This window comes from Coptis chinensis, chromosome 6 (assembly GCF_015680905.1).
Source record: "Coptis chinensis isolate HL-2020 chromosome 6, ASM1568090v1, whole genome shotgun sequence".
Taxonomy (NCBI): Eukaryota; Viridiplantae; Streptophyta; class Magnoliopsida; order Ranunculales; family Ranunculaceae; genus Coptis; species Coptis chinensis.
In genome coordinates, this window is record NC_141461.1 from 21,103,739 (window position 1) to 21,124,887 (window position 21,149).

Below are 21,149 nucleotides of genomic sequence, written 5' to 3' on the forward strand. Positions count from 1 at the left end.
AAAAAGATAGAACTTCTTGGTACTCTAATAGTGTATGGTTTGGATGGTGATTACATATTGGCAGTTAGGCACAAAGCGCATAACTTATTTAGATTTTTGTGTGTATATAATGTCTTTAACGTTTAGTATTTTAAACAGAGTCATAAAAAATTGGCTGCAGCAGTTGTAGACTACTATGAAGACTGCACATAATTGATTTAAATTTCTCATATAACCGCATTAGTTGCATTTACCTAACTGTATATTGCAGTCTCTGGAACTTTTAATATCTAGTTGGATCATAATACTTACGAAAGCAGGGAACAATTAGAGTACTGGTCTACTATGTTATATATGGGTTTTTCCTACCAGTTAATTTATGTAATGAAATGTACATGATATGTCTGTCAATGATCCTTGTTCTTGTGTAGCTGAGGAATCTATTATGGGCAACATCAAAACATGATGCATACCTGATGAGAACTACTACTCATCATGCATTGGTCATCTCTCTTTCTGAAGTGGTAAAGAAGTACTCAATGCAGCCAAACCGATTATTGCCCGCCATGGTGTGTAGGATCATTTTACAACTGGAATCTTCATTTCTATTGAGACAGATCCATAAAGTGATTTGGTTAATGTTACTTCAATGAAGCGTCTTTGGATCCTTCACACACAATCACTTTCAAAGTACAAATTAGCACCATGGTACATTAAGGATAATCTAATGGTGGTGGTGGTTTCCGCGGGAACTTATTTGTAAGGTAGTAGAATTTTCAGAATTCAAGGTCCCAAATGGCGTGGGCATTAATTTTGAGAATTATAACTTAAGCATTTGAATCAAGCTTACATTTTTTCTCTTTGGTGATTTATTATCTTTGCGATTATCACGAATAATACAGGTTGGCTTTTGTAAAAATTACCGATGGTGAGAATATTATCACCAATCTTTGTGGACTGTACCAAGCTGCTAAGTAAGAACATGTTCACCACCTCTCCTCTATCCTTTCTCTTTAAGTTCCTCTTGCATGCAAGAAATGCAAAATTGAACTTACAAAGCCCCCTACCATTATCTAATTTGTTTTCCTATATGCGGCACAAGGCCCGATGGCGACAAACAATGATCTTTGCCGATGAGGTCTTTGACATTGAAAATTTTGCTTGCCTTGGTGGGGTTCACCTTCCACAATCCGTGAATGTGAGTACACTGAGCATCAACCACTTTAACACAATTTGTGGCAAAACTTCTTTGTCATATTTGGAATATTACGCTAACTCTTTGATGTCTGTTTGTAGAACAACACATTAGCCACGGCGGAAAAGGCGCTTGCTGTTCTCGGTGACAATGTGAATTGCCTTATTGTTGATGCTCGGTCGAGGAAAAAGTAAGTGTAATACTTGCATAATCAACTAGTATAATCTAAATTAGTATTTATGGTGGTAATTAACTTGGTTATATCCGGAAGGCGATATTGATTTCATTGCGGTGGTTGGGAGTCTTAGAGGACATTTGGACTATTCCTTCATACCGGCTTGGCACCGGATGGCAAGATCCTAGCTCTTGGTAACCGGGGCCGGCACATGCGGACTTCACGGGATGTGAGGAATCCTTCTCGATCAACTGGCTGTGCTCAAGGGTAGGATGGGAGCAATAAGAGCAATCAAGTTATTTCGGATGGCGATTCATGGCAATGTCGAGGCGGTGATTTTGTTCACATCTATGATACACAATCTGAGTACAGTAATGAAAGATTTGATCTTTTTGGTGAGATTGCGGGAATATCCTTCAATCCGGATCAGGGCTCTCGTTGTGGGAGTGGCTAATCGTCCCTATGGAAGCCTTTTGGAGTATAACGAGAAAGCGTGAGCAATCAATATCTATACACTATCATCTGAATTGGGTTGCTGACGGTTTATTTAGAAAATTTTGAATACAAAATAGTAGTTCTCAAGGGAAGTTAATTTGATTAATATGTGTGCAATTGTAAATTAAATTCTTGTAGGAGTGTTGTTTGGGCAGCCAAAAGTGAAGATAGTTTTGTGTATATATAGTTTATGGGGAAGTTGTTAAAATTTTGTAGTGGAAAGGCTGACGGTTTATTTAGAAAATTTTGAATACAGAATAGTAGTTCTCAAGGGAAGTTAATTTGATTAATATGTGTGCAATTGTAAATTAAATTCTTGTAGGAGTGTTGTTTGGGCAGCCAAAAGTGAAGATAGTTTTGTGTATATATAGTTTATGGGGAAGTTGTTAAAATTTTGTAGTGGAAAGGTGTACTATATATTGTTGAAAGTGGCTTCTTTCAGTGTGAGAGTTAGCTCTCGCAAGGAATCCACATTTGGTTAAGTACTCTTTCTTGTTTTGGAATTCACCAAGCCTTTCTTTTGACTATTCTCTTTAATCCACATTTAGTTAAAGTACTGAATAGGAATCAAGTGCTGCAAATGTATCATATCCATTCTGAATCTGATATATATACTTCAACATTATTCTAGCAGTTAGTACAAGCTGGGCTTCAAATTGTCTATGCCAGTAGTCTTTGTGTTCTTTGTGCGATTTTTTGTTACACACTTGATTATTAGCTAAAATAATAAATTTTTCACTCTTGAGAAGATATAGGAAATCATATAAATTTTTAACAACTTGATTATTATACAAAAACAACTTTTAATAGGATGAAAGTGATAACGGCTTCACTCTTGAGAAGATATAGGAAATCATACTATTGACTTTTTAAAAAACTTTTACTACTTCAAATCCTTACTTAGATGAGAATGTATCGACATCATATTCATCCATCATTACTAAAACTGAAAATATATTCTTGAAGACATGTCTCTTGAAGAAATTTACAATGCCTTATTCTCTATGGACGGACAATGGAAATCTAAATGTTACCAATCTTTTGACTTCCAAATACTACCAACAATACCAACTTAACACTTCCCCACTCAAGTTGAGCATCGGAATACTCAACTTGCTACTACTATGTCATTACCGTTGCCACTACCATGCCATTGTCCTTTGCCACCCATTGCCATTGCTTTGGTTTTCCATTCTCCCGCCTAACCAAACAAAAAACAAAGCGACCAAACAATATAGTGACAATTGAAAAAACCAAAACTATGTGTACTTAAATGCAGCGAGTCATTCTCACCACTAAAGTGGTGTTGTCACCGAGGATAACTTTGTCTATGATTTTTCCGATCGGTGTTGCTCAACTGCAACACTTAGGATCAAGGAGCAATGCTTCCGGCGATCCTAGTTCGGGACCATTATTTCGATGATGTGAGGTGAGGATCCCATTCTGCATGGCATGGAATGCACCGATGGCGATTAGATCAATCGAATAGTCATCGACTTCTCTCCGCCTAATGAGGTGAAAGTATGTCCACACCAATCACTAATAGCATCATCAAAACCGGACAAAATATCTTGTGCATCACATCCTTCTTCCCTAACGGACTTTGTAAAGCTGCAATCCTTGCCGAGGAAGAACCCCTCTTTGCATTGCCTTGAGCTAATCGAAGAAGCTCACATTAGTAACTTGGTTTCAAATTTCTTTGTCGGCGCATTGTATGCGTGCCATGTCCCTGTGTGTCCCTCGCCGAAACACCCAAGTTCAAACCTTTTGAATCGTAAAATCGAGCCCCAATAAGCTTGTTGTAGACATTAAACAATAATTTAAGATGATCTAATGAAGCAAGGAATGCACATAATGATATTTCTTATGTTATTGATTATTATATAATTCCGGAAATACAATGTTGCACCATAACCAATTCCATTCAAAGGCACCAATTCACCATCAATTTAAAAATTGCTACTAAAGTACAATTTCCATTACCAATACTACTACCTAGTAGAAATTCGATGGAAGTCAAAAACAGATCATTAAATGTCTTTACCATCATTTGCTGTTTCCATCTATGGAGCATTTCGTCAAACAAATAAGGTGAACAACTACCCAAAGTGTACCACCACTCACCTTAACTGCCACTGCACCCATCAAATTGCATTTCAAATGGTGAACTTCAAGTACCCAAACTACAATAAATCAACACCTTTGATGCCCAATTCCAACAACCTAACGTTAGATCACTCAATCCCGAACCTCCACATATCAAAATTGTTCTTGGAAAGGAAAAAGAAAAACCTTCACACCTGGTTTGAGGAAGCGAACAATTTACGTCACTAAACAATCACTTTTATCTCTCTACTACTCCAACTGATCAAGCAATCAAACTGAAATTTTATCTGCATGAGAGAGAAAGAGAAGACCGGAGAGAACGTTATGTTTGAAGATATGATATAAAGATTTTTTTTTTTTTCCATTAATTGATATAAAGAGAAATATGTTAAAACCCTTAGTAAGTATGTTTTGTGAAATTTTATTTTTTGTTAAGTCCATTTTATGGATGTCCGTCTGTGAGCGGGGATGTATATATATATATATATACTCTATATATATATATATACTATATCCGCGATCATGAGTCAATCAACAAGCCGAAGTGTAAAAGATTTTATTTATTCCTTGGACTCGTGAGCTAGTAAATTTGTACTTCCTTGACATGGGCTTTTAGGCTTCTTACTTCTAGGTATGGTGATAGATATCCATGCATCTTTCATTTCATCCATCTTTGCATTGTTAGGCAAAAAGATTTGGATTATAATAACATCTCCAAGAAGACCAATGCTCATCGTCCCGAGCTCTCTTCCTCTTCTTCCTCGTGCTCTTCTTTTTATGGTTAAAATCCCATCTTTAATTGTGATCTTTATCTCTTCCTTAGCTCTGAGAATGATAAATTAGAGAGAGAGATTTGAGAATATTTACTTGATTGATTTCTAAAGAGATTACAATTGTTTATATAGAGATTACAAGTTCTAAATAGAGATTACAAATTAAATAGAAACAAAACGATCGGTGTGACTTGAGAAACACGAGGTCTTGGGTCGCTTCGAGGTTGAGCCTTGGACGGCGCGGTCATGCTCTCTACATCTTGTTTGTATCGCCGGGACTCTCGTCAAGGCATGAAGCGAGTTGGCCCACACACTATATCTCTCGGACTCTCGTCAAGGCATGGGCGGTCGGCTCTCTATCATGCTTTGGTTGGCGCGGTCGCGCTCTTCACTATGGCCAGCGAAGAACAACTTCTAATACTCCCCTTAAGTTGGAGAGTGAATATCAAGAACGACTTAACTTGAATTAATCTCGAAAAGGTGTCCTTGCCGGTATTTAGTGAAAGCGTCGACCACTTTGATCTGAGGTTGGAGCGAGCGTAGGAGATAGTAACTTAGCCTGTATCTTGTCGCGTAAGAAATAAATGATCAATTCGATGTGCTTTGTTTGTTCATGAAAAACTAGATTTTGAGAGATAAAAGGCCCTAATTGTCCTGAGAACATGTTTATTGAAGAAGGATGAGAGATGCCTAAGTCGGAGAGAAGGTACTTCAACCATTGAAGTTCACATGCGAAATAGCCATGGAGCGATATTAAAACTGATGAAAAGCGGGATCTGATTATCTGTTTCTTTGTTTTCGAATATAGGGCTAGAACCAAGAAAAGTCTGCAATAACCACTAGTAGAATGGCCAGTGGCGGGGTGCTTGACCCAGTCCACGAAACCGTAGATGTGTAAAGAACTATTAGCGGATAAGAGAATCCCTTTGTTGATTGAACCTTTAAGATAGCGGAGTATATGATGAGCAACATCTAGATGTGGAGTCCGTGGGGACTGCATGAAATAAATTGAGATAATTAATTGAATAAGTGATATTTGGGCGTGTAACTGTGAGATATAAGAAACGCCCAATCAATGGCGATAGGCGGTGGGATCCCGAAGTAATGTGCCATCATCGGTAAGGAGGTTGATGTTTTGTTCCATAGGGAACTCGAAATCGACCCGAGTGGTGCCACAATCGCAGACGAATGTCCAAAAGACATTTCTTGGCTGTGTAAGAAATAATCCTTCTTTGAGCGAGCAACCTCGATACCCAAGAAATATTTTAGACGTCCCAAGTCCTTGATATAGAACTTTGCTTCTAAAATTTTCTTCAAGTTCTGAATGAGAGATGGATTGTTGCCTGTGATCAGAATGTCATCCACATATACAAGGACAAATGTAAAATTATAACCACAAATATTAGTGAATAGAGAATAGTCAGACTTAGACTAAGTGAAGCTGGTAGTGATAAGAGTGGTAGATAGTTTGGCAAACCATTGCCGAGAAGCCTGCTTGAGTCCATATAAGGACTTATTGAGGCGACATATCCTGATCTCCCCCTGTTTAGCGAATCCAGGAGGTAATGCCATATAAACAGTTTCATCCAAATCGCCTTGGAGAAAGGCATTGTGGACATCCAGCTGATGAAGAGTTCAATTTCTGATAGCAACAATGGAAAAGTAATCTAACGGTGACTAATTTTGCAGCGGGTGCAAAAGTGTCATGATAGTCTTGGCCTTCAATCGATTGTAACCCTTGGCAACAAGGCGAGGTTTGTAGCGTTCAATAGAACTATCTAAATGATATTTAATCTTGAAAACCCATTTACAACTAATAAGCTTATGATGAGAGGATGACGGAACAAGAGTCTATGTGTTATTTTGTTCCAAAGCTGCAATTTCAAACGACCATAGCGACTCTCCCATTAAGAATTTTGGCGGCTTGAGAAAAGGATGTAGGAACAAGCGAAGAAGGCACTTTAGACAAAAAGCTTTATGACAAGTAGAAAAGTTAGTGTCGAAAACATAAAAGCCATAGGGTATGGAGTGGAAGACCGTGTTACCTTAGAGTCCGATTGGAGGAGGTTGGCGAGCGAGGGACCTGTAAGTGCCTTAGTGAGAGTAGGGCCGGTGATAATCTTTGATGAGGAGTGGTGGGGGTTGTCGCACTCTAGTAGATTGAGGTGAGGTAGGATTTAGGTGTGATGGTTGAGGTCTTTCAAAAAGTGCGGGTGATGGAGCTGTAGGAGTGGGAAGATCGTCGGGGAAGAAGAGAGCGCTTGGTCGCGCTCGATTTAAATTTGGAAGAAGCGTGGAAAAGCTCTGCTCCCATTGGAATTACATGAGATGATTGAATGTCGAAGGTTCCATTGTTTGGGATGGGTAAAAGGGAGAAATGGGCAGATGTGATGGGGAAGATAAATGTTGATAGGGGAATCTGATCTGTGGAAAATCCGTCCACGGGAAGTATAACTTTTCTTGGAAGATAAATCATAAATCGATAGCCTTTTGAGCATAAGGATAACTAATGAAGATGCCGAGGTTTCCGCGGTGATCAAACTTATTTTTAATGGAAGTGTTGTGAGCAAAACATAAACAACCAAAAACACGAAGATGGGTAAGAGTGGGAGGTGTTGTAAATAAAAGCTCATGAGGTGATTTGTCATTTAACAAGGTGCTAGGGATTTTGTTAATGAGATAGCCCAATGGTGAGAATGCATTCACCCCGGAAGGATAATGGGAGATGAGCTTGAAAATGTAATGCTTTCGTCTGACATTGGGTAAGTGTATTTTTTTCTTTCAACAACAACATTTTGTTGGGGAGTAGCAACACAACTACGTTGGTGGATTACCCCATGTTTTGAAAAGAATTGTTGCATGTTATTATAGGATATAAATTCAGAGCCATTGTCGGATCGAAGGACTTGGATTTCATGAAAATGGTCATCAATGTTGCTATGGCCAGATATGAGTGAATGTATTGTAGAATAAAATTGAGTATGAACCATGGCAAAAAAAGATTGTAAATGCATGGCAGTTTCAGATTTGACAGTCAAAAGATAAATCTATGTAACACGACTAAAATCATCGACAATAGTTAAAAAAAAAGAGCATTGGAATATGATGGTAAATGAAAAGCCACCAAATGTCACAATGAATCATTTGAAAAGGTCTAATAGTTTTTATTGAACTATGAGAAAAAGATAAACGTGTTTGCTTAGCTTGCGGACATACAATGCAAGTAGCATTATTGGAACTAGAGATGAAAGGAAACTGCTTAGCTAAAATCTACAAAGGCATGGAAGATAGATGTCCTAGGTGATAATGCCATAAATTATTTGTGGTGGAGTTGTGGGATGAGCAAACGGAAGCTAGTTGGAGATGGTAGAGTCCCCCATTAAGTCGTCCCAATCTAATCTTCTTCTTCATTAACTGGTCCTGAAAAAGGCAAGAACCATTAGTGAACGTGGCAGAGATAGGGTGAGATTTGACTAGTTCACTAATGGAAAGCAAGTTAAAAATGAAAGGTGGGAACAAGCGAGAATGTTCTCAAGACACAAAAGGGGAGAGAATAACACTACCAACATGAATAATTAAATGGTATGTTCCATCCGGAAGTTTAAGAGTAGAATATGTTAAACAAGTATGATAATGAGAAAACATATGTAATGATGAACATACATGATTGGTAGCACAGTCAATGATCCATAAGGATTTAGAAAAACACGAGAGAGATATACTGTCGGGTTTGCTTGTGAAGAGATACTACTTGAATCAAAAAAACCGAGAAGTTATTGTATTGTTCTATGGAGGGAGAATTGGAGTTTGTAGCAACCCGGCTAGCCTGGCAGGGCTTGGTTTGGATAACCGTCTTGGGTTTGTAATATGTACCAATATGATGTCCAACTTCGATTACAATGGTTTGCGAGAATGGACGGCGCATCGCTCACGGTGGCCACATATCCGAGGGCGCCTTGAGGTTAGTCGCGAACCACCACCGCTCTTGTGGAGGTTTAGAGCGGACCTGATTTGAAGAAGCCCCGTTGGTCTTCGAAAATGAGTACTTTCGGGCAGCGTCGTCTGGAGGCGAAAGGAAGAGAGAGTGCATGAATCTCTTGTCGGATTAAAAATAAATCTTGGACATCACGAGGAATAGGATCCATCAAGAGAATTTGACCAGTAGATGGATTGAAAAGCGAGCATCTAGGCCCCTGCATGAATTTCATAGAGCGACCGTCTTCAACCTCTTTGGAAAAAATAGATGCATGACCACAAGTACAAAGCGGGCATAGTAGATAAAGAACTTAATTCATCCCGAAAAGATTTAAGCAAAGTGAAATAAAAGAATACGGGGCGATTGTCTTGGTTGAGAAGAGTGGAATCAATCCTTGGTGAAAAACCTTGGGTACATTAGTTTGTGAAAAGCGATCACCTAGATCTTTCTATATTTGGATCTGCAGTCGGCATAGAGGATCTTGCCACGGATATCTGGAGTAACAAAATTGAGAATCCATGAAGCAACAAGGTCATCACATCGCGACCACTTGAATTTTTCTTTGGGAGTCTTTGGGAGGATTCTGAAACCATCGACAAAACCAAACTTATTCTTTGCTCAAAGGGCTTTAGAGATGAAGCGATTAACCAAGTTGGATAATTGTCCCGATAATAGCAGGAGGATCTCAGGATAGCCGTGGGGCTATCCGAGTGGTGGACATAGAAAGGATCATCGAGAATCTGGAGGGAGAGTTATTATTAGGAGTGGAGGCGTCGGCCATTGAGAATTGAGAGGAGGCAAAAGCGATAGAGTTTAGGATTAGGGTTTGGATCAATATTAGGTTGATACTATGATAAATTAGAGAGAGAGATTTAAGAATGTTTACTTGATTGATTTCTAAAGAGATTACAATTGTTTATATATAGGTTACAAGTTCTAAAAGAGGTAACAAATTAAATAGAAACAAAAACGATGAGGTGTGACTTGAGAAACATGAGGTCTTGAGGGTCTTTCGGGTTGAGCCTTGGACGAAGCCTTGGGGTTGCACTCTGCATCTTATTATATTGCTTAGACTCGTCAAGGCATGTCGCGAGTCGGCGGTCGCGCTTCTGCATATGATATCTCTGGACTCGTCAAGGCATGGGTGCAGGTCGGCTCTATCATGCTTTGGTTGAGCATAGGTGGGTGCTCTTCACTATGGCCTTGAAGAACAACTTCTAATCTGATGGGGACTACATATTCTAGTTTGTAGCGATCATCGTGTTCTTTCACCCGAGCCATTAAGTGATGGTTTTATGTTATCAAATACTCTCGTTGAAGTTTTTGATGCTTGCACTAGTTCATCTCCTAGTCCGGATGGAAAAAGATCACGGAGATATGCAAGACACAAGAACGTTAGGAATATACAACTTAATTGTACTTACTCTTTACCAATTACCAAACTATACAAACCTTTTGTCTTGTACTTCTTAGTTAAATCCGAGCCTAGTGTAGATACCGATGTCCTTAAGACAGATTTTCCCCTCCACGATGCTTGAAGGTTGATAGAAAGCTGTTTCCCAAGATAGAAGCGGATTTCTTTACGTAGAAAGCTAGCACTTCAATTCTATAGAATCGCCGACACAACATAGTATTTGACTAAGAGCGGGGAGAAGAGAAAGATCGAGAACTTCTGTGTGATCCGGTGTGTCTTTCTCTCCAAATTCATTCACTATTTATAGGTGAGTGGTGCCTCTTGAAACAACCACGGTGACTCTTGGGAAAAAAGTAAGCAACTCTTTGAAAAGTCACATGTTTCGAAAAGACACATCATTTCGGCATAAAGCACTGTTTCGAACCAGTGCCTATTTTGAAAGGTCACACCCTTTCGGCATGATGCACTGTTTCGAACCAGTGCACATTTCTAAAGGTCGCACCTTTTCGGCATAATGCACTGTTTCGAACTAGTGCATTCTTTTGAAAAGGTTTTTCTTACTTTATGTACTGTTTCAAAAGAAACCCATTTCATCTCAATGTGGGATAACTTAGGAGACAAATTACTCATTCATATCTCAATGGATTTGTGCCAATCCATTTTTCTAACAATCCCCATATGAATGAAAATTTGGCTTATTCTATCATAAACATCGGTTTTCTATTTTTTACAAATGAAAAGATACATCAAGTTAAGTAGCATGGGAGGCCTTGAACTTGCCTTAGTGAAAGGCGATCGGTTTAATGGATGATCAATAGACTTCAATTAATGTCCTTGAACTATCACCCGTTTGTATAAACCTAGACAATCATCTTCACGCAGTACCTTCTCGAATACTGTTGGTTCTCACGTTTGTGTTTATTTTAGCCTTGAACACTTCTTGGTTTCAGATAGTGCTTTTAAGACATTTACCTTTAAAATTCTCATAGAAGCGGCCCCACTTCACGCTAACATAAGTGATTTCTATAAAGAGTATCCTGCAATACTCCACTTAGATAACATAATTTTCCAAGATATAGTAAATCATTAAAAGCTTGACTTATCACGGTTACCATGACGGATATGCCTTTGTCTTATATAGGAATGGGTTATAGTATAATATTACTCTCTAGTGCTAACCGGAGTCACAAACATAATTTAGTTGGCCCATTGAACCTAGATCTTGGGATCTCCAATCCAACTAGGTTGGTTTTCCATTATGAGGACTCTTAGTTGATTATCTCAAAGGCTTTAAGCTCATTCCCTTGATAATCTTTCCACTTGCTCTCTTGTTAAACCTTTTGTAAGCGGATCCGCAATGTTATCTTTTGACCTTACATAGTCGATTGAGATAACTCCATTTGAGAGTAATTGTCTAACGGTGTTATGTCTACGACGTATGTGTCGAGACTTCTCGTTATACATGCTACTTTGTGCTCTACCAATAGCAGATTGGCAGTCACAGTGTATACACACTGCTGGCACAAGTTTAGCCCAGTTGGAATATCCTCTAAGAAATTTTGAAGCCACTCTGCTTCTTCTCCAGCCTTGTCCAATGTAATGAATTCTGATTCCATAGTGGACCTCGCTATGCACGTTTGTTTTGGGGATTTCCAAGAAACAAATTTGCACCTCAAGTGTAAGGACATATCCACTTGTGGACTTTGAGTCTTTAGTGTCAGATATCCAATTAGCATCGCAGTATCCTTTTGGAATAGCTTGATATCTTGTATAGTGCAGACCAAAATTCTGAGTATACTTTAAGTATCCCAAAACTTCATGATATGGCATCCAATGATCTTTGCTAGGATTACTTTCATTATATCGACTTAGCTTGCTCCACGAGTATGCTATGTTAGGCCTTGTCTGATTCATGACATACATTAAACTACCAAGTATCACGAGTACTCTAGTTGAGATATGCTATCTCTAGTATTTTTGGCTAGATGAAGATTTACATTAACTGGTGACCTTTTTTGGTGTGATGTTATATTTCTTGAACTTTTCAAGAATCGTCTCAATATATAATGAGATTGTGATAGAACAAGTCCATCCTCTCCTCTAGAAATTTTTAATTCCTAGGATAACATCAACGACACCTAAATCTTTCATGTCAAACTTACTAGACAACATTTGTTTGGTAGATTTTATGACATGCATATTACTACCCAAAATTAGCATATCGTCTACATAGAGACAAACAATGACACATCCCTTTTGAGTGCTTTTGACATAGACACACTTGTCACACTCATTTATTTTGAAACCGTTTGACAACATTGCGTTGTCAAATTTCTCATGCCATTGTTTAGTTGCTTGCTTTAATCCATATAAGGATTTAACAAGCTTGCAAACTTTCCTTTCTTGTCTAGGAGCAATAAACCCTTTGGGTTGTTCCATGTATATTTCTTCATCTAGCTCACCATTCAAGAATGCCGTCTTTACATCCATTTGATGTATCTCAAATCCATGTATTGATGCTATTACTATTAGCATCCTTATGGAAGTTATTCTTGTAACTGGAGAGTAAGTGTCAAAATAATCCAATCATTCCTTTTGTCTAAAGCCTTTGACCACAAGTCTAGTGATAAGCACCCAAAAGTGTATTATGAAACCCCCATTGAGACATATAAATTTGGTTAATTATGTGTTTAATAATCATGAAATAAATATGTTTTCATACTTTTGCAGGTATTCGCGATAAACATGGAAATATTATTTAAACCTGCGATAAAGCCGCGAGGAGCGACATATATATGAATTCTTCCAAATCCGCGAAGCATCAAACTTCGAAGCTCCTACCTCTTGAACTAGGACTCGAATCGACAAGTGAGCTGCTTTCGGACAATCGTAGGCGATGAACTCTAATGTAGATAGGGAAGTTGTAAAATTGCCCCAAGACCAAACCGCCAACTGGACTACACATAGGACCCATTATGCAGCCCCCAAGATTGGATGAGTCATCAATCATGGAGCATGTCAAGACAAAATGACAAATTATTGGTGCAAAGTTGACACCTTGCATGTAATTAATTAGATTAGGTGTTAATAGTGAAAAAAAAAAGCAAAGGTGTCACTTTGTTTTAATGTGGTGGATAAAAATGAAGTAAATGTGGTTTTGATGTTTCACATGGGAGGAAATGAGATGTCTCTCAAATGGAGAAGAAAACAAAACAAAGGGGGGACACTCCCTTGACTTCTTTTCCTTACCTTGTATTATTTTTTAGTTCCTTAGCCATTTTTATTATTTAGTTTTAGTTTTGTAAGAAAAGCTTGTAATAGTTTTAATGGAGGAAACTTTGGTTTTCTTCTAGAAAATAAATAAAAATCAAGTGAGTTTAGATAGTTACTTTTCTTTTTCTTCTTTCTCTCTCTCTCTTTGTATTTCTAACTAATAATCCTTTATCCCAAGGATCATGAGCTAACTTCCCTTTTGGGGAGTTAATCCAACTCATGTGAGGGAAAATATTTGTTGTTAGGTTGGTAAGTTATTTAGGAAGAATAACTAGACATACATCCTATCCCAAAATGATAGTTGGTGTAGTGTCTAGTTAGGAATCAAAGTGATGAGCTTAGAGATAAGTCATTGCTTGGTTCCATTTGCTAACATGTATGAGCTTAGAGATGAGCCATACATGTTAGGGATCAAGTTTTCTTCCATTAGGGCCTGTCTATGAGTCTAGGAAGAATCAAATGAACCTATTCAATTCAACAACAAAAGTTATTTTCACATGAGGAGGATTAGCTCTCCACCTTTTCTTTAGCAATTTGTATTTTGTCTTAGTTTCATGATTTCTAATCTTAATGTTTTTCTTTAATGTTTGTGTAGGAAAGAAACTTAGTATTTGTATTCACTTACTCACTAGTTCCCTAAGAGTAAAACCAAATTGTAGTTGTCCTAGACTTTAGGTTGGTTCGAATCCTTATTTCAACTTTTACTGAACACGAAGATGCGTGGAGTAAGGAAACTTTGAATTAAACTCTTTTCGCCAAATTAGAGAGTCAAATCTCTAACGTGAGTAAAAAGCTTATATCATCTAGCTTTATACTTGTTGATTGATCCATCAGTCTTAAATTTCTTTGTGAATATCCAAGTATATCCCAAAGTCTTGGAATCTAGTGGTAAATCTACCAATTCTCATGTATGATTTTGCATTATGGATTCAATCTAAGCTATTTATTGCTTCTTTCCAATAAGTAGCTTCGGAGATGACATTGCCTCCTTGAATGTTTGAGGATTATTTTCCAACAAGTATGTTAGAAAATCAGGTCCAAAAGACGTTGACGTCCTTGACCTTTTGCTACGTCTAGGTTCCTCCCTCAATTTCACTTTGTGTAGGATGGTTACTAGTTGTAGCGTCTAAAGTTCTCTTTGTTGAACTTGGCTCTATACACATGTTATCTGAAAACGTATTTTCAAAGAATGAAGCATTCCTTGACTCAATAATCGTATTAACATGTATATCTTGAATCTCTGATTTATGAACCAAAAAATGATATGCACTACTATTGTTTGCATATCCAATGAACACACAATCAATAGTCTTGGGTCCTATCTTCACCTTCTTAGGTTTAGAGACTTCCACTTTAGCAAGACACCCCCACAATTTTAAGAATTCGTAGGAAGTCTGATGACCTTTCCACAATTCGTATGGTGTTTTAAGCGTCTTCTTGTTAGGAATCTTGTTGAGAATGTAATTGGCGGAAAGGAAAGCTTCTCCTCACAAATTCTGGGGTAAACCATAACTTAACAACATAACATTCATCATCTCTTTTAGAGTTCGGTTTTTTCGTTCCGCAATACCGTTTGATTGAGGTGAATAAGGAGCCGTAGTTTGATGAATGATTCCATGTTCAGAACAGAAACCTTCAAAAGGTGATTCATATTCACCTCCTCTATCAATCCTTATAGCCTTAATCTTTTTTGCTTAGTTGATTTTCAACTTCATTTTATAGTGTTTGAACACTTCAATTGCTTCATCTTTACTTCTCGACAAGTAAACATAACTATATTTAGTGCTATCGTCAATAAAAGTAATGAAATACTTTTTATCACCTTTAGTTTGTCGTGCGTTAAGATCACATATATCCGTGTGTGTATTAAGTCTAGAGATTCAAGATACTTCTTTCAATGGAATGAAAGGATGATCACAGTCAACTTGGATTCTACACAAATTTCACATTTATGGTGTGGGTCTATTTTTATCTTTGGTATATAGTCCAAATTAATTAATCTACATAAAAGTATCATAATTAACATGTCATAATCTACCATGCCATACATGTAAAGACTCAATCAAGTAAACGAAGATTCAACTTTATTGGGCTCTTTGACCGCAATAGTAAAACAAGACATCCTAAAGAGCCCATCCCGAAGATGGCCCTTACCCACCGAATACATCATTCTTAGTTAGCACAAATTTATCGAAACAAAGACTAACTTAAAGCCATTCTTGCTCAAGATGACCCGTGAAACCAAGTTCTTGCGAATGGCGCACATAGAGCACCTCATTTAGAGTTAGTTCCTTCCCGGAAGTCAACCTCATCACCACCTTTCCTTTGCCTTCAACCTTGGATGTAGAAGAGTTTCCTATAAAAAGTTGTTCTTCCTTTTCCACAACATGATAAGTGGTGAACATCGACTTGTTGGAGCATATTTGGCGAGTAGCACCAGTATCCACCCACCATTCCCTTTCATTTCCAATCATGAGACATTCAGAAACCACAATAGATAGGTTCATGTCATTAACATTGTCGGAAAGCGTGTCCATTGTCACATTTGCTTCCAGTCTTTTTGTTTTTGTACTTTTTGGCTTGCGACATTCACTTACCTTATGTCCAAATTTCTTCCCATAGTTAGAAGCACTTGCCCTTGAACTTAGTAGGCACACTACCATCTTCTCCTTGAGTTTTTGTCTTGGCGGCTTCCTCTTTCCCCAGCACTTGATCCTTCCACAACATTGGCCTTTGCCACCATGGGATCCTTGCCCTTCTTCTAAGATAGACGGTTATCTTCCTCTATCCTTAGACGGACAATCAGTTCTTCAAGATTCATATCTTTGCGTTTATGCTTAAGATAGTTCTTAAAATCCTTCCAAGATGGTGGTAATTTCTCAATCATAGCAGCCACTTGGAAAGATTCTCCTAGGGTCATTCCTTCAGCAATGACATCATGGAGGATTACTTGAAGTTCTTGGACTTGGCTTATGACGGTCTTACTATCCGTCATTTTGAAATTAAAAAATATGCCAACTATGAATTTCTTCATGCCAGCATCTTCACTCTTGTATTTCTTGTCCAACGAATCCCAAAGTTCCTTAGCAGTCTTGAACACACTATACACATTATATAATGAGTCAGCCAACCCGCTAAGGACATAATTTCTACACAAGAAATCAACATGAAACCAAGCATCCTTGGCCAAAACCTTCTCCTTGTCGGTTTCATCAAGGCTTACATCAGGAGCCTTACCCCACATAAACCTTGCCAAGTTAAGGGTGGTCAGATAAAAGAGCATCTTTTGTTGCCAGCGCTTGAAATTAGTTCCATTGAACTTTTCAGGCTTCTCCCCATGAGGAACAGAATGGGGAACAATAGTAGGAACACGATAACAACAGTGTGGCGGTGGTGTTGCCATATTCTCAAAATATAACCACACTTTGTTATTCCTTTAAACCAAAAAGAAAAGAAAATGTAAACAAATTCTGTTCGGTAAAAAAGAAGAAGAAAAAAAAATATGTCTTAAGTTGTTAGGAATATACAACTTAATTGTACTTACTCTTTACCAATTACCAAACTATACAAACCTTTTGTCTTGTACGTGTCTTGTACTTCTTAAATCCGAGCCTAGTGTAGATACACTATGTCCTTAAAATAGATTTTCCCCCTCACGGTGCTTGAAGATTGATGGGAAACTGTCTCCCAAGATATAACGGATTTCCTTCTATAGAAAGCTAGTACTTCACTTCTATAGAATTAGCGAACACAACATAGTATTTGACTAAGAACAGGGGGAGAAGAGAAAGATAAAAACTCTGTGTGATCTGGTGTGTCTTTCTCTCCAAATTCATCCACTATTTATAGGTGAGTGGTGCCTCTTCGAAACAACCGCGGTGACTCTTGGGAAAAAGTAAGCAACTCTTTGAAAAGTCACATGTTTCGAAAAGACACACCATTTCGGCATAAAACACTGTTTGGAAAGGTCACACCTTTTCGGCATGATGCATTGTTTCGAACTAGTGCATCCTTTTGAAAAGGTTTTTCTCACTTTTACGTCTTTGTTTCAAGATAAACCCATTTCATCTCAATGTGAGATAACTTGGGAGACAAATTACTCATTCATATCTCAATGGATTTGTGCAAATCTATTTTTCTAACAAACAAATCAACACGTTTAATGCCTTGCTAATTCAAATTTTTATACCAAAGATAGAGTATACGTAGCATAATCTTTGATTTAATCTTTTTGAGAAAGTGAAAGGCCATACACTGGAGATCGAAGGGAGCGACGTCCTTATTGGTGACATGTCTCCAAAGACCACCACAACCTCTTCTCTGAGTGAGGGGGAACAACCTCGGTTTCTTATAACCACCTTTAGTCACACACTAATCGCACCACCCTCATGATCGGGTTTGTCATCCTTTACCACATATTTATCATTGGAAGCTACAAGAATTGAACGCATATTTTCTTGTTGTTTGTTTGGCAAATCAACCTCTCTGCAATTACCCATCAGCCGAGATGAAGCAAAGGAGGGGATCACCACTTTGTAGTGTAAGTTCTTTGGAACCAAACGAGCTAAAGCCATGTTTGGTTCCTACAGCTCTCGACTACAGAATACTATTAGTTTAAAGAACTGATAACATATACAACACATGCTAAGTTGAAACAGTTTTTCTACGGCAACACACATTATGAATCGAATAGGCAAACACAATGACGTGGCAAGGGAAACTCACGTGCCTTATTTTGCTAACACCAACTCCCATCGACCCATCTTTAACCTCAATATCATCTACTATTTCTACATACCAAACAAGAACTGATTCTTGTAAACCGCCATTAATTGTTTTCCTTATTTTCACTTTAACCATTTATCTCTTGATATATTGCATCCATCTATCTTAGTTTTCCGATGATCCAAAAATCGCATAAGAGACAACCCATGGATAAATATCCTAAACTTTTTGACCTATTACTTAAGACAATTTTTTTGTAAAGTTGTAAATCTTGTTTCTTGTATTAATTAATCATCAATGTACCTATCCGGTATCCCACTTGTTATCATCATCGATTAATGGGGGCCGACTCATCCATGTAGCAAAATAAAGCGGCTTAGGGCCCCACAGCTCAAGGGCCCCAATATATTCCAGGTCCAAAGGTGATCCACTACCCAAATCCACTATCGCGGTAAGAGGAAAAAAAAGCGTTTTACATTGGAAAGGAAAAAAAAAGCGGTATCTGATAACGAACCCTTTGTTTCCCTTTGCCTTCACCGGCTTCTCCACCGTTTCCCACACCTTCAATTCTCAAGCAAAATAATGCACACTTCCATAACTAATCAACGTTCTTCTTCACCTCTTTATAAAACCAACAATAGACTCTTACCTCTATCATCTTCTTTTTGCCTTCTTTGGTTTTATAATCCCTCATTCTCTTTGACTCTCTATATTTTTCTTCTTCTCTCTATTTTCAAGAAAGATAAAAGAAAAGAAAAGGTTGGTGTCTTTTTTTACTTTAATTGTTAAATTGTTATCTTATAAATTCTAATTTAATTCCACTCAAATTCATTCTTTTCTTTTTTGGATAGTGTATAATGGTTTTAATAGGTATAATTGGGCTAGTTGCTTAGCCAAAGTGGTTGACTGGTTGTCGTGGTCTCGTGGATTGTCTACTTTTTTACCCTATACTTGAGCGACTTGGCTATCAATTAAAAGCTTCATCTCATGGTGATTGTTTCCATTTTATTTTATTTTTTGGTATGTTATGTGACTAGGTGAGGACTTATTGCTTGCTGCTTGCATATTATTTTACTGTTTTAACATGAACTGAAAGTATAAATCCGGTAATCAAAATCGTCAAGAAAAGAGAAAAGTAGATGAGGCGATTGAATCTCAAAGAGGAGCTGTTTTTAAATTTATAAAAAACTATAAACAAAGTGAATCGGTTAGTTCAAGTGATAATTTAGTAAATGAACAACCCGACCAACCAATAGAAGTGGATAATGATGAAAATATAGAACACATTGATCATCGATCCTAATGTAAATTTTGCTCCTAGTGTTTTACGTTCAAGATAACATTGAAGAAAATCAAACAAATGAAAGAAATGATAACTCAAATGTAAGACTTGCTTGCTAGTATTGATGAGAACCTCAATGAACAATCCAACTCTTTAGTTCAAGATATTTATGACCCTGGACGATGGGGTAAAATTGATACAAAACTAAGAGATTTGTTAGTTAAGAAGGGTCCAATTAGAGTTAGTGACGTAGAATTTCCTATTGATATGAAAACAAAAAGAAAATTTTCAGCTAAATTTTACACCCAAGTAGCACCAAATGGAGAGAAGTTTGATAGAAATTGGTTAGTATATTCAAAATATTGCAATAAGGTTTTTTGTTTATGTTGTAAGTTATTTAACTCAAGTTGCACCCAATTTCAATTAAACGGTGAAGGGACTGATGATTGGCAAAATATTGGTACCAAACTTAAAAAACATGAACTTTCTACTGGTCACATTGATAATTTGACACGTTGGGAAGAGTTAAGTGAAAGATTAAACAGCAAAACAACAATTGATAAGCATATCCAAGAGCAAATTGATAGGGAAAAAGAACATTGGAGTAATGTACTACTAAGAATTATTGTTGTTGTTAAGACAATTTCTAAAAACAATATGACATTTCGTGGAAAGAATGAGAAAATTTATGAAGCTAATAATGGTATGTGTTTTAGCTTAATTGAAATGATTGCAGAGTTTGACCCAATTATGCAAGAACATCTCCGGCGTATCAAACATGATAAATTAAAGGTTCATTATCTTAGTCACAATATACAAAATGAATTGATATAATTGTTGGCATCTGAAATAAAAAAAAATAAAATTATTCTGAAAATTAAGGAAGCAAAATATTATTTTGTTATACTTGATTGCACTCCTGATATTAGTCACCAAGAACAAATGACTGTCATATTACGTTGTGTAGATGTTTCCTCAAGTCTCATAAGAATCGAAGAGTATTTTCTAGACTTTTGAAGACACGTCAGGTAAAGGACTTTTTAATGAGCTATTACGTGTTTTAGAAGAATATAAATTAGATTTTAACGACATAAGAGGTCAAGGGTATGATAATGGATCAAATATGAAAGGTTAAAATCAAAGGCCAAAAAGATTGTTAGATATAAATCCTAGAGCATTTTACTCTCCATGTGGATGTCAGTCTTAACTTAGTATTATGTGATATGGCTTAATTCTTGTTGAAAGGCAATATCATTTTTGGAATTTTGCAACATATTTATTGTTTGTTTTCTTCCCTACAAAACGATGGGATGTTTTATGTAAGTATTTAACTAAGTATACGGTGAAGACTTTGTCACCAACACGTTGGGAAAGTCAAGTTGAGAGTGTTAAAGCATTGATTACTCAAAGCGCCAGAAATTAGGGATGCTCTATTTGAGCTAGCAAAAATTAGTGAGGATCAAAACAAATAGTGAAGCCGAAAAAGTCTAGCATTGCATGATTTAGAAAATTATGAGTTTTTGTTTGGAATGGTTATTTGGTATGATATATGAGCTACTGTGAATTTGGTTAGTAAGGATTTACAATCTAAAGATATGCCCATTGACATGGCTATAAATCAAATAAAAGGTCTAATCACATTTTTTAAAAAGTACAGAGAAGATGGATTTGAAAAGGCTAAAATAGCATCTGTGGATATTGCACGTCAAATGGATATAGAACCGGTATTTCATGAAAAACGTGTAATTCGGAGAAA